A 13,980-nucleotide genomic window follows, 5' to 3' on the forward strand; every position below is an offset into this window, starting at 1 on the left:
ACAATTATGCTAGGCTCTGGCCTACAAGTATGGCAGGGCCAGGAAAAAAATAATTCAATCTTAACAAATACACAACAGCCTATTCTCACATATCTGGGCCTCGGAGTTAGGGTGGGAGATAGCTCAGTTAGTAAAGGCCTTGCCACACTAGCCTAAGTTTGATTCTCAGAACCTGCATAAAAAGGCAGGCATGGTAGTACGTGCTCACAATCCAGCCTGGGGTAGGAGAGATGGCCCTGGAGCTAACTGGCCTGGCAGCCTAGCCTAATCACCAAGCCTCAAGCTGCAGTTAGAGATCCTGTCTCAAAGGACAAGGTGAATGTCTCCTAAGGAATGACATCTGAGGTTGACCTCTGGCTTCCACATGCCACACATGAACATTCATGGATCCCTGTGCAACCACATGCATGTGCACACACAATGACAACAAAACCATAAATAAAAATTAAGGTTTTAAAGTGAGGCATTGGAAAAGTATCCTCACATCCCTTTCTAAACTAAATTCTATGCCAGGCCACATACCCATGGATCACGTAACTAGGAGGTCTCTCCCATACCATGCTCTCACCTTAAGCTCAACTGCTACATTCCAAGTCAGGATCCCCTGGGAAGAAGCCATCCAAACCCCTGATGTGGAAATCTGTTTATATGTTCTTTTTGAGCCATGACCCTAGAGTAGCAATTCTTAGAAATCCAATGTTTTACTTTTCCTTTTTTTTTTTTTTTTGATGACCCTAAAGTTTATGAAGTTAGAGTATTGCTTTATAATTAATTCAGCCTTCCAAGAGCTCTAGCTATGGTCCTGCTGACTATGGGGAGTTCTTCCCTCTATTGCTACTAGAAAGTAAATATAGACCAATGGGGTCGACATTGTTTTTAGTCATTGTTATCCTTTTAGGACTCCACTTTGGAAGAACTTACATTTTCAATATCCTTGTCATTTAATTCCATAGGCAGTTGATTAAAGCTTCACTTTTTCCATTAAATGAAAATTAAATTAAGCTCATTATTGTATTAGACAGTCATTGATTGGGCCCACTTTGGTTTTAATCAAATGCTACTATTCATTATTTCCTCCTCTGTAGTGCTTTTTAATTTTCTTTAGTATATAATTTGGGGGGGAGTATATAACAACAATATCAGTAAATTAGCCCTCATAAATAATATGAAAAGAGAGGAAGATGTACGAACACTGTGGAGACAATTTGAAGGTACTTGTTTATTGTCCTGAATTTAGTGGTTGGCGTGTTTATCAGTGAATGGTTTTTCCATGTTGCTTCTTTGTTATAAAGCAGGACATGTTCATATCTCACCCAAGCAGCTCAGACTTATGCTGACTTCAAGTTATCACTGATCCTAAAAATGTGCTGACTTTATTGCAACAACAATATTATGATCCAGGGTAGGTGTTTGAATTGGAGTCTAAGAATGTAATCAGAAAGGTTTTGACATGCTAAGGCATTCATTTCATTTTCTCTGTACTCCTTTCATGCCAAAGAGTCTCCTGGATCCTGAAAATGCACAGGGTAATAGAGAACCAGAGCATCTGTCCTTCTGATATGGTGTCTGTCCTTCTGACACAAGTGTTCTAGAGGGGTAAGAGGTGACATAATATATACCAACCTTCATCTTCCGAGGAAATAACATTCTCCATTATTACCCTGGTACACCTGGCCTGGGCTGTTCTCTGGAAATCTACACTCCTATCCAGCTCTATGTGTATCACAGTGATAGAAAATGTGGAATGACGCTGTTGAGCTCAGCTCTACAGGCACATCCTGTCTCCACCTCTCAAACCAGAACGATAGTTGAAGGAACAGAGTGGGTCAGGCTGAGCTGTAGATGGACTGGAGTCCACACATGTGGTAAAGTGTTCTAAGGATGACCAGTCAAGATGAAAGGCTGAGGCTAGCTTAGTGCTTGTAGCCAGGTTGTGGGATAGTATCACTGTAAATGGGGCTTGCAAATTGTCCATGAGGCTACCATTTTGTAACAAGTTGCAGTCCTAGAGACAATAGTTTGTGACCTGGAACTGAACCCAAATGCTCAAGGATTGGATATGGTTATGGCCTTAAGAGAGGAACAAGTAGAAAAAAATATGCAATTGGGTGGGACCCCAAAAGGGAAAGGAAACACAAATAGCTACCTGTCACTCAAAGGGAGCCTAGCTTTCATGTACGAAATCTGAAAATGTAAGAACAGGCCAAGAAAGGAAGCTGAAGAATCAATCATAAATATATCAACCCCCTTCAGATTAAAAAGACATTTTTCTATCAAGTGGTAAACCTTTTTAAAAGTAAGTTGGGTTGGGCATGGTGACTCATGCCTATAACACCAGCACTTGATACTGAACAGGTAAAGGTGGGAGACTCTTAAGTTCAAGGTCATCTTAGGACACATACTAACTTTTCAGGTGCATTCCCTGTATTTTAATAAAGTGCATTGGTGCTGATGTTAGAATGACTGGTGTTAGAATGACTGTTCAGCATGCATAGGCCCCAATTCCATTCCCAGCAACAACACTACCAGCAAAACAATACTAAAACAAAAAAGGCACCCTCCCGACCAAAAGAATGTTATAGGATTTAGCACAAAAAGGTCCTAATGAAGAAAGAGATATAGCAAAGTAAAGAAATAAAGACACTAGGAAGTCTAGCAAAAGGTCTAGCAACAATAAGCTTTCATAGACGCAATGATATGGACTCATTATGTATAACATAAAAGCTGACAGAAAACACAGTTACTGATAAAGCAACCCTATCAAAAATGTAAAGATTAAACAGAAAATTGGTTATTAAGGCTATCGAAGATGTAAACAAAATCAGCATGTCGCATTTTACTGTAAGTTCATAACTAGATGCAACAATTATAAAGCGTGGCCACATTCTATATTCCAAGGAAGCCCTACTTCACAGGGGCCAATGCCTAGATAGAAATAGTATTTTTCTGACCACAGTGCAATTAAATCAAAAGTACTAATAGTGCTTTTTAAATGGCTAAAAACAATAAAAGCATATGTTTGGAAAGATTAAAAATGCCCTTCTAAATTATTAATGCATCAAAGAGACAATCGAGGTGGAAATTGCTAGATATTTAGAACTGAAAAAAGACACAATAAAAGACTAATCAAAATTTGTGACATGTAGCTAAATATACTTAGAGGTCAAATTTGTCTTATTTTAACTTTGAACACAACTCTTTGTAGTTGTAGGTTAAACATAAACTACAAAAAAAGCAAAAAATAAGAATGTTACCAAAAAGTGGCTAAGCATGCATACTGGTGTATAACTATAATCTGGATACTTGAGAGGTTGAGGCAGAAAGATCATGAGTTTCAGGCTAACTAAACCTACATAATGAGATCTTTTCAAGAGGAGATGAGGAGAGGAGAGAAAAGACAAGAGGAGAAAAAATGAAATGAAATAAGAAGAGAGAGGAAATTATTTACAATTCTAATTCTTAGTGAGGAAAATAATAACTGAGACAAAAGAGAAAAGTAGAAGACAGTTAATAAGTATGGGCATATTTGTAAGTAAATGTATTAAGTGTTTTTATATCAATAAGCTTGGAAACTAGATTGAACACATGCTTTTTGGGAAACAAATAAGCTGCCAACACTGACACAAGAAGAAAGCTGGATGAACCCATATCCATTAGAGGCAAGAAATCACTCTTCAACCCCTTCAATACCTTTCAAAAATACAGGACCTCAAATACAATCAGGAAGCAGTTAGCAACTCTCATAACATTCATGCCACTACTGCCCTAGAGGGACCGTCAGCCACCAGTAAGTTGCTCAGGTACCCACTGAGGCTTCGGTAATGGTTATGCCTACAAGGCGGGGCTGAGAGAGGGCGCTGAAGACCCAAGATCCGGATGTGTGGGCTCTCTTGGTTCCTGGACCCTGGACGCTGGAGGTAAACTGAGCAGAGTTCTCCAGAGAACACCCCTGGACTGTGCCACACCTTCCCCAGACCCTGTTACCTATCCCTTCACTTGTAAGTTACCCCACAAAATAAACCTCCCTTTTAACTATGTGGAGTTAATAATTTCACCAATATCTGGCACTTACGTGGGGCAAATTCCAAATAATTCCACCAATAGAGCTTCCTTCCTGTGCTCATGCAAGCAACACAGTTAAGCTCAGTGAGGCTCAGATAGAAAGACATGGAAGTCAGAAGAGGACTTGTTGGGAAGAAGGAGGATTTCAATGGGAGACGGAGTAGGGATGATGGTCATGGGGAAGAGGTGTAAATATCCGAAATCCAATATCTACTTGTATGAAGCTGTCACAGAAGTCTTTACCTTCTCTAGCCACAATCCCTAGAAACAGACAATCTTATATTTCACCTTCACAACTTATTAGTGGGTGATGTTGCCTTCTAGTGTGATAGTGGCATAAACATTCTGAGGGTTACCAACTGCTTCCTGGTTGGACTTGAGGTCCTGTATTTTGAAGGGTATTCATGGAGTTGATGAGTGATTCCTTTTCATTAAGATGAAATAGAGAATAGAAAAAAATACAAAACTTCCTCACACTTTTAATATAACTACCAGATTCCTCATGCCCAAATAACAATAATGGAGCACTTTAGGCCAATTCAGCTTACTACCATAAGTCTCAAGTCAAAGACTAGCAAGTAAGTCCAGCTGTATGTATAAACTTATCATTTGCAATTGGTAAGTATGATTTACTTGGTTTGCTAGTATGTGTGTATGTATATATGGATGTATGTATCCATGCATGCATGCATGCTTACAATGCCCTATCAATATTTATCCCAAGGAGATAAGAATAATATTAGAAAAAAATCTATTAACTAGGCAAGATCATTCTAGGTATCTGGCTGTTAGCTAAAGTCTTATTTGTGTAATAATGACATAAGGCATTGTAAAAAAAATGCATCCAATGCAAAAATAAGAATAATGAGTACATTTGTGGGAAAAGTAAAAAAAAAAATCATGGGATTCATAAGGAATACATAAGAGAGCTCCAACTGAAAACATATTATCTTATATTAAAATTGAAAACAAAATAGTAAAAACTGATAGTTGATAAAGCCAGTTAAGTACATAAGCACTAACTAAATAATTCTGTATATTTCTAAGTGTTAAAAATATTTTTCAATAACAATTGAAATACTTAGGCTCCACCTATCTTGGAATCTCACATTTGTTTAAAATACAGATTGCTATTTAGTAGCCTCTGGGCTTGAGAATCTCTATTTGTGAAAGCTCCTTGGTATTGTTACTAATGCACAGATTGTACTTTTAAGCAGTAAGAGAATTTCTCAAGCCTGAAAACTTACTAGATTTATCTGTAAAAGACCCCTAATGTCCATGATCCTCAGGGATTCTGGTTCATTCAGTCCGATGTACCTATTCCTCTAGTGATGCTTATATGCTAATGAAGTTTGAAATCAGTGGACCACAACATTCTTTCAAAAGAATTCTTCTTTTGTTTTTGTTTTATTGGTTTGGTTTTTTGTTTGTTTGTTTGTTTGTTTAAGACAGGGTTTCTCTCTGTATCTGGCTATCCTGGAACTCTCTCTGTAGACCAGGCTGGCCTCAATTCAAAAATCCACCTGCCCCTGCCTCCCAAGAGCTGGGATTACAGACATGTGCCACCACACCTGGCTCTCAAAAGCATTCTTTGCAGCTAAAACCCAGAAGAAGCAGATATTTTTCCAGATCACACAACTTCAGGCTGAGGGCCTACTCTTATAATTCCTGAACAGTTCCTACCCCTGACAATGCAACCCCTGCCCAATCCATGCACAAATTCTTAATCCCATCTTCCCCAGGTAAGTAAGCCTACCGTGGTGGTTTGAATACAAATGTCCCCCATAGCCTCATACATTTGAATGCTTGGTCATCACTGAGTGGTGCTACTTGGCCAGGAGGTGTGGCCTTGTTAGAGTAGATGTGGCCTAGTTAGAGGAAGTGTGTGACTAGGGATGGATTTGGGGGTTTCAAAAGCTCAAGCCAGGCCCTGTATGTCTCTCTTCTTGCTACTTGCAGATCCAGAGGGAGAATTCTCAGCTACTTCTCCAGTACCATATCTGCCTGCATGCCACCATGTTCCCCACCATGATGGCAATGAACTAAACCTCTGAACCTGTAAGCCAGCCACAAGTACATGCTTTTCTTTATAAGGGTCACCATGATCATGGTTTCTCTTCACAGCAAGAGGACAGTCACTACCTTCCAGGTTTCCTATCCCAGAGCACAAGTTGCTTATTCAAGCTGCTCATCTTAGCAACTGTATAGATCTAGTCTGGAGAACAAGACTGGACAGATCCTGAGCAGGGCTATAAATGGAGGCAGGCTGCTATGTGATTATTGCCATTCCTTCCATTGCATCAGTACTATTCAGTGCAAAGACCCCATGAGCAGCAAGGCATAGCTGGCTGAGGAAATCCTTAAGCATATGCTCTCACATCCCACCATGAGCCTAATAGCAATATCAAGCATATAATCTGACTGGCTGTTACCAGATACACACTTCTCTTCTAGCCTCAAACTCTGCCTTCTGTGGGTTTAACACCCCCTCCTCCCTCAAATATCGGTGTAGATAGGTAGAGTTCTCTCTGAAGAGTAGAATGTATATATGTGTGTGTGTGTGTGTGTGTGTGTGTGTGTGTGTGTGTGTGTGTTCCAATTTTGCTTTCTCATACAGAATCCTAGAACTTGAGATGATGAGAGTTCGAGAGCCTACAAAATCTTATACCCAAATATCTCTGCTTTGTGAAACCGTGGACCTGAGAGACAAAAACATTTTCATTAGCTCAGGGCATGCCACCCAGTGGCATGTCCCACTCCAACCTACCCCTAGCAATACCCTTACAAGCCAAGAAAGAGTCTTTATGAGCCCAGAGCTACCAGGATTCTCTTTCCAGTACTAGTCTCAAGCCAGGCATGTCTCCAGGGAAAGAGGAAGTTCCTGGGCAGAAACGACCCTTCGGGGTTAAATCAGAGGGCTCTGCTTTGTCCATTTGAAGTCTGTGGTCATGGGCAGAAAGGAGGGGGGACCAATTGGCTTGATTCAGTTTTCTGATGGACCCCCTACACTTGACCATGTTCTTTCTTTTAAGGCAGGCAAGACATGTGACAATTAATTACTTTCTTTCTTTGTGCATAGAATTGAGGCTTAAGAACCTTGAGAATCAAACAGAAAGCCATTCTGTTCCTGGGTTTTAAATAGTACCTTGACCCTCTTTGCTGAATATAAAGTAACTACTATATCAATAGTCCTTCTGTTCACTTATCACTTTCCTGGGCAAGAAAGCTGTGAACCATGCAAAGAGAAAATGACAGCTGAAGAGAAGAGTCCCAGAAAATCATATTTAAGGTCTACAAAAAAGAAAACTTTGGACTCGAAAACTATTAAAACTGAAAAGACCTTACAGACAGTGGGTCCAACACCATTTTTAAGTGACAAAAATTGAAGCCTAGAGAAGAGACTTTGTCAGGAAGCTTGAGAAAGAGACTGAGAGTCTGGCAGGGACATACTAATCAGGAGAGGTGAGCTTTTATTGAGGCAATATGTGCTAACAGAGTATTCAGGTAAAAATCAAATTATACATCAAATCTGTTACAGGAGCTTAAAGTTTACAGCAACTCTAAGATTTAACAATGAGAAAAAAGAATTATCTTTGCTTCTCCATTGCTTTTCTGATTTAAATCTGCATCTGTCTGTAGCAAGTTGCTTTAAGGTACATAGGCTGGCTATTTAGTAAACCCTTTCTATTGCATTTATTTTCATTTATACCATTGAACTGTATGTGGACCAGGAATCCAAATACTGATCCAGATCTGCCACAGACAAGCTTTGTAGCTTGGGGGAGTGGCTAGAACCCTGTGACAATATGTTCACCATGGCCTTCTCTTCTTTATATTGAGCTGGTCCTCAGACATAGGAGAATGGGCTCCTGTTAAAGAAATATACCATAAGATGTAGTGGGTGATGCAAAGAGGCACAGGCCTTCTCTATCCCTTTTTTAGGACCTCGCTGCTCAAAGTGTGGTCCCCAGGCCAGCAACAGTGCCACCACCCAACAGTTCAGTAGAAATGTACAATCTAGGTCACACCCTTCTTGGTTAGAATCTGCAAGATGTCTAGGTCAGTGTTCTGTTGCTATGAAGAGACACCATAACCACAGCAACTCTTATAAAAGAAAGCATTTAATCGGGGCTGGCTTACAGTTTTAGAGGTTTAGTTCATTATCGCCATGGAAGGGAACATGGTGGCACACAGGCAGACATGGTACTGGAGAAGTTAAGAGTTCTACATGAGATCTGCAAAGCAGCAGAGAGATGGCACTGGGTGTGGCTTGGGCCTGTGAAACCTCAAAGCCCACCCCCAGGGACACACTTCTTCCAACAAGGCCACACCTCCTAATCCTCTCAAATAGTGCCACTCCCTGGTGGCCAAGCATTCAAATCTATGATCCTGTGGGGACCATTCTTATTCAAACCACCACACAAAGTATCCAGAGACATTAAATTCCAGATGATTGACTTGAGACACCCCATGCAGTTTCCCTGATGCTAAACAGCTTCTCTTGGGACCTTCCCCAGTTTTTACTTTTGCAGCTGAAAATGTCTACTAGGCTCTGGCCTGAGTTAATGAGCCCCAGGTCTTCCTTCCCATGTCTGGCCAGCTCTTCTCTCAGCTGCTGCATAGAGAGGTGAAGTTGAGTGGATGCAAAAAGAAACATCAACATGTCTCTAGGTCAAGGCAACATAATAAATGTAATCAGACCATTACCTAGGACCATCTAGCTTGGAATAAACAGTCCTTCCTATACAAACCTGAGAAGATACCCTTTAACAAACACCTTTCCAAAGGGAGGGGGTGTAATATTAAATCTTTAAAGATATCTTCATTTTTATTTATGAAATTATATTATGTTATAGCTAAAATAATATGCTGTGACAAGAACCCATATAGTCATAGTTAGAATTAGTAAACGTTAATGTTTCACACTAAGTATTTTGGACTTTCTCTTAATAGACTGAGGTAAGTGCTCACCCATGTTTTATCGTTCATTGCCCTCCTCTGAAGTTTCCGGCTGCTGGTCCACACTGGATGCCATACCTTCCCTGTCTATGTATGTGTGCGTCACTGGACAGTGCACATACTTGCTTCCAGGTTACACATAGTTTGGGGAACTTGTGTTCTCTCCTTCTATGTTTTGTTCTTGATGTAGAGATATAAGAGTTAATTCATTCACTTTTTAAAAATGGCTCTTTAATATTTAACCGCATGAATAAAACACTGAAAGACATGTTTAAAGGAATGAAAAGGACTGGTAGGAAAAATACTAACAAATCTGGGGGTGCTGGGGAGATGGCTCAGTTGATGGAGTACACAAGCTTGAGGACCTGAGTTCAGACCCTCAGCACCCATGTAAAGGTCCTGGTGTGATGAGATGGGGGTTGGGGTGTCAGGGCAGAAATGGGAGGATCCTTGGAGCTTGCTGGCCAGCCATCTAGCCAAATTGGTGAACCCCACGTCCAGCGTGAGACCCTATCTTAAAAAACTAAGACGAAGAATGAATCTCCACCTCCATTTGTACACACATGCATATGTAGTGTGTGTGTACATATATATACACACTCATATACACATACAAGCAAGTTTTAGACAAGCTAGATAAAAAGTTTAGATCCAAGGTCCTTATTAGATTCCTAGAACATGGTACCCTTTTCCTGTTTAAACCTATCTCTTCCACCTAATATGAACCTCTCCGCCAGATTTTCCTAACTTTTTCCAAGGTCATTGCCAGAGCTGAGCATCTATATTTTTTGAATGGTGGCAAGAGGGCAGAGGACTGGTCACCCTCAGGGCCCACAGTCTAGCTGCCTCACATCCCCTTGTGTAGCCTCATGATCTTCAATCAAAGTGCCAGTGGCTAGGAAAGGCTCAACTTCCTATACCCAGTGACTACAAGGAGAAAATGCAAACATTTTATTGCTACAATTTATCCTACGGGAGATTTGCAAAGGCCTGTGCCTGAGATTTATGGCGTGACACACAGAGATTTCATGCACTGTATTTCTCATTTATGGGCCTCAATTTAGTTAAGAGAAAAGATGCTTTCTAGAGCAAAAATACCCTAAAGCTTGGGTAAAATGGGATATTTAATTAATTCCAAAAATCACTGAGTGGATAAGGAATGAGTTTGGACCCCACATGTTCAAGCCACCCTGAGCCAGCTTGTTAGACTCTTTCCTTCTAGGTCTTGGCCACAGAGTTGGGTTCCAAGCACTAAGCTAGGGTTAAGCACTCAGAACCTGTGAATCCCTCCAACTACAAACCTTGGAAGATCAGGGTGGGACCTTTCTCCAGAGCAGTATAGATATGCCTGCAATAGAATGAGCCTCCATTAAGAGTGAATTAAGTCAGACAGGGACCTCAGGGTAACCCTACATCTTAGCACCCTCTCTAACATACCCCCTTCTTCTCCAGTGTGATGTAATTAATGTAATATGATCAGGTAAACTCATAGCTAAACATCCTTTCTTGTAGACCAGCCTAGGACATTAACGCTCTGTTAAAGAAACAGGATGGTTTGGGCAAAGCTTCACTGGATGGCATCCATCTATGCAAACACCTTGGTCTCGGGTCCTGTATCTTGCAGGTCCAGAAGTATTCTAAAATCAGCCCGTCTCTGAGAGAACACCTGAGCAATAACCAAGTACACAAACTGGGTGCCCTTGCTCTTGTCCTTCCAGCAAGCTGGGACACCCTCCTTTGCCTTTCCTGATCCTACCGTCCCTTCCATGGTCACCTTAAATCCTTAGACCCTCCTCCATGAAGCCTCTTTTCATGTCACCTGACCTTGAATGAACCCTTTCTTTGAACATGCCCAATACTCATCATACATACTCATTGAACATCTGTCTTGAGAACACCACCTGCTGGTGTACAGGACTTGTCTATGCAAATGGCCCATACCTACTCAGTCTGCAGAGCCCCCCAGAACAAGGGTAAGCCTTCACTTCAAAGTTCTCCTGAAGGTCAGCTCATGGAGGTGGTTGGGGGGAGAAGGCAGCAGCCACCAAGAGGAGAAGCTCTGTCACACACACACAGATGGCCACATACACCCTGTCATTCCTGTGGCTTGTGGCACACAATAGCCAAGAAAGCTGTTTTGGACCACAGCCAAGATGATGTGTTGATTGCCTCCAAAATGTAATGTGGAATGAACTGTCCTCTGCTAGATATTGGAGGAGGGAGACACAGGCAGCATTCATATGTATGTTTATAATCACATGTATAGTTTTATATTCATATTCTATTTGTGATTCAATTAATATTCATATTTCTCTCTTTTGGGTCTGGAGCCCAAAGGGCAAACCTGGGGAGCTCTAAGAAGCTCGAAGAAAGAGTCTCTTCTTCATCTTTATGCATATGGAAACATTCTATAGAGAGGCAGTACTTTGCACAGCTTATCAATATTGAACTAAGACTTGGGAGAATAGTCTTTTTTTGTTTGGTTGCTTGTTTGGTTGTTTGGTTGGGTTTTTTGTTGTTATTGTTGTTGCTAGTTTAAAATCAGTATTCTGTCTGCTAGTCAAATACCTTGCCTCATTCCTTCAGTGTGTTTCTACACAGCAGCTCTGGCTAGGACCCATGTTTGAGGTTAAACCTTAATCAAAGTCAGCGCACATTTTCTGACTGCCAGCCATATTGCTTGCCAGGTTAGCAAGCTGACCTAGGTCATCTCGCCAAGGCCAGAGTGCTCACATGTCCCATAGCCTCTGACTCCACCCAGGCCCTGTAGCCTGCCATCACTGCTCCTCTGAAACTGGCAGCAAGTTAAGAATCTGTCACACTCAGCAGAGCTGTATCCCAGAACAAGCAGAGCTGGGACTTGGAGAAGCCGTCATTGCTTGAGTCTATGACCTTAAAATCCTGGAGTGCTCTTACTTACGGAGAATTCTATACTACAGTCAAGCGTTTGCTCAAGAGGCTGAAGCCTGCAGGTGGGGACTTACTGGCCTGCTTTGCTGGGGGAAAAAAAGTCAACATCAGTGTGCTGAGCCTTTGACTGGGCAGCCTCAAGGTTTCAAGCTCACTAAGTTCCAGCAAGAGAGCCAGGCATTGCAGTCTATGGTATATAATGGAATCTCAGAGAGGCTAAGTACAAGTGCCCCAGATCTCACAGCGGATGGTAAAAGCCACTTTCTCTGTTGCATGGTGCCACTTCAGAGGAAGTGGGATAAGGGGCTCTCATCCTGTTAATAGTGGGATATCTTCTCCAGACTGCCTGGTTCCTCCCAGCACCAGTGACCCCTCATACTTTCCATACCTGAAAGCCTCTCCCTGAAACTCACACCCAAGCCTAAGGCGATTCACACTGCTCAGCTCAATCCCCCCTCTCCACCCTGAGCATCATCTCTTCCTGTGGCCACCACAGCCCTTGTAAGTTTTGTAGTTCTTTGTCGTGCCCAGTCCACGTTAGCCAACCTAGACTCCCCTGTGTTCCCTGTGGAACCCACCTTCCTAGCATATAGCTAAGTCCCTTTACACAGGAGAAACTTTACTTAAGGAACCTGATTACATCCCTGGGCTCTCTCATTAGCTGACACGCCATCACTGCCATTTATTTGGCTTAGCTATTGCTCCTAGTTAGTAGAGGAGTTAGCAATGGCACTGTGCTCCATTGGATGTTACCTTGCTCTTTGATTTCACTTTATGAAAACAACTGTGATTGAAAAAGGAGAACCATTGTGAGACCTCTGGAAGTTGTTCAGTGACAATTCAAGGACCAGCCATTGGAGCTGGGGAGATAATTCCGTTGGTGGGTGCTGCCTAAGTGTGAGGACCTGAGTTCAATCCCCAGAACCCACCTAGAAAGAATGACCAGCATGTTGGCACACGCTTGCAATCATGTTTATAATCCTAGTGCTGGAGAAGCAGTGACAGGCTGATCCCTGGGAGTCACTGGCCAAACCAGCCTAGCCTACGTAGTGAGCTCCAGGCCAGGGAGAGATCCCGCCTCAAATACAAAGTGGCGCTACCTGTGGAATACTATAACCAAGGTTGTCCTCTGTATGCAGAAAGTGGGCCAATAGTGTCTGCTTTTGCCTAAGGACTGCATAGTTGTTTGACAAGAATTCCAAGTGAGATAATTAGAGAGTTCCTACAAATCATCTAGACCCCATTCCCAGGAAATGTAGAAAGACAACAAGTGACAGCCACTGTCTCCTCAGAGCACAGATATGATCATGTCACTCCCATCTCTAAAGTCAGCGCCGTTGGCCACACTCGCCAGGCTTCTATCCCAGCAAGTGGCAGCCTCACCCAGGACACACATCCAAGGGTGTGTCAGCACAGCAAGACTTCCAGTCAGTGATGATTTGGTGTCTGATACACTCCAGCTACCCTAGGAAGGAAGGGAACATAATCCTTCAGGATTTCTTCCCAGCTTGTGGTCTCATTAGCCATCCTCACGGTGGGGCCTCTGCTTCTGTTCTTTCCTTGTCCGTCACCATTTGTCACGAAGCCTTTGTTGGGGTGCTTTATTTTTTAGAAGTTGCCCTTCTCATCATGACTGCTATAGCATTACTGTGAGGATGGAAAAGTTCGTTCACCAAAGCGAAGTGTGTTGCTTGTCTAAGACACAGACATTCCTTAAGTACTGTTGATGGATACACAACCATATGGGCTAGTTGCTTGAGATATGGCAGATATCAAGACCTGGATGGACTCAGTCCTCATGGTACTTGCTCTTCATAAGGCCAGGAAAGGGGAGGTGGCAGACACAGGAGGGGTGGACATTCTCCTCCAGGTGGGATTCTCCCCATTCTTGCATGCCTTGTCTCGCCCCTTCCCTCCTCCCTATGAAGCCTATCAGAATGCATTGTAACTGAAACCAATGTGCATCTTGGCAACCTTGAATCTGTTCTAATGTGGTTCACAGTCAAAATAATGCAGTCATACTTGAAAAGTCATTAGTAACACGCATTG

General features: G+C 42.2%; 1 protein-coding gene across 1 annotated transcript in view; it reads left to right on the forward strand.

Moving 5' to 3' along the window:
- Positions 1–13,980, forward strand: part of Alk (ALK receptor tyrosine kinase) — a 700,596-nt gene that overhangs the window by 421,650 nt on the left and 264,966 nt on the right. The gene's annotated exons all lie outside the window — the stretch shown is intronic.

The sequence above is a fragment of the Onychomys torridus genome, chromosome 21 (assembly GCF_903995425.1).
Source record: "Onychomys torridus chromosome 21, mOncTor1.1, whole genome shotgun sequence".
Taxonomy (NCBI): Eukaryota; Metazoa; Chordata; class Mammalia; order Rodentia; family Cricetidae; genus Onychomys; species Onychomys torridus.